At 28.0% G+C, this 1404-nt stretch overlaps 1 long non-coding RNA gene across 1 annotated transcript; it reads right to left on the reverse strand.

Annotated features, from left to right (window-relative positions):
- Positions 1-209: 209 nt before the first annotated feature.
- Positions 210-771, reverse strand: LOC132048318 (uncharacterized). Its single transcript, XR_009412945.1, has 3 exons — positions 675-771; positions 362-445; positions 210-268 (listed from the first exon to the last, which is right to left on the reverse strand). It is a non-coding gene; the product is annotated as an uncharacterized LOC132048318 (long non-coding RNA).
- Between the last annotated feature and the right edge of the window lie 633 nt (positions 772-1404).

Raw genomic sequence — 1404 nt, forward strand, 5'->3', positions numbered from 1 at the left:
GAAACATCATCCAATATAAGTATCTTTTCATTTACTCGATTCAAATTATTATGATTATGGATATTTTAAGATGTATTTACAATATACAATAATTTTGGATATAGTTTTCAAATATCTAAGTTTGATTTTTGGAAAATTAAATTAATCTAATCTAATCTAGTTTATTAATAATGTCAAAGAAGCGTACCTTTTTTCTTACATTTAACGGTCAAGTAGTGGATCAAAACCTCCACATTATTTGATAGGCATAACAGCGTGCACGTACAATCTTATTAGAGCATATACCACAAAACAAAAACAACAACTAAACTTAGAATATAATATTTGTACTATATAAGAAACTTTGACAGAATATAATTACCTTTAAAATTGAATGTTGCGTCCCAATATGACTAAGAAGACTGGAAATGAGTAAAGTAATTGAAGTCTAATAGGCTCCGAATTGCTGAACAAACACAGGAATGAACAATAATCACAAGTCACAACACAGAAGAAATATCAAAACTTCAAGTGATTGAATTCAAACTTGAATAAAGAAAAAAGGGAGGGTTAACTCAAGCCCAGCAATAAAAAATAGGGTTAACTCCAAACTGACAATTCGGATCGATAAAAAACTCTGATAAAAGCAAATACATACAAATTAAGAAGAAAAGTAAGGGTAGAGTTGGCCAAACCTTGAAAGAGTAACCTTGATTTGCATATAGTTTCAGAAAATATATGAATATCAGCAAATCAAAATTGCAGAAATACATGAATCTCGGTATAATTAGTTATGTGTTGGCAGCGTACATGTGTGCTTGATCGTGCAATAGGAAATGCGGAAATGGGAACGTGGTGCAGATGTGAGGGTAGTTATTTCCTTTCTCTTGATTTTGTCTTCAATAAGTGAGTGAGTGGGGCAAATGGGGTATGTGGCGTGCACTTGGATTAGCTTTACCTTCGTTTATACTTTTTTCTTTTTCCTTTTGTCTTCTTATCATTTTGTCTTCTTATTTTGGTGTTTTTGTTTTTCTTTTTAAAGATTAAAAAAATGTAAAGATGAAATTTGATTTCCTGATTCGTGTTTATAAAAAAAAAATGTGTTTACTTTTCAAGTAATATTTAAATAATTTATGTTCTAATCTAAATTCTTTATTTGTTAATTTAAATTAAATCCAATATACGGATGTATATATTTCCTAGAAAATATTGATATTTAATTATTTTTAAACTAAAATTAATAACTAAAAACTAATTATTAACTAATTTACTACTTTTGTCCTAAAACTATCACGTGGCATCATCCTACGCTGACACTTGTCACAATCCTATGCAAACTATCCTCTTTTTAATAATATATATTAGCAAAAGAAAATTCTATATTTATATCTATATATATCTATATATAATATAAAGCTAAGCATA

Source organism: Lycium ferocissimum, chromosome 2 (genome assembly GCF_029784015.1).
Source record: "Lycium ferocissimum isolate CSIRO_LF1 chromosome 2, AGI_CSIRO_Lferr_CH_V1, whole genome shotgun sequence".
Lineage (NCBI taxonomy): Eukaryota > Viridiplantae > Streptophyta > Magnoliopsida > Solanales > Solanaceae > Lycium > Lycium ferocissimum.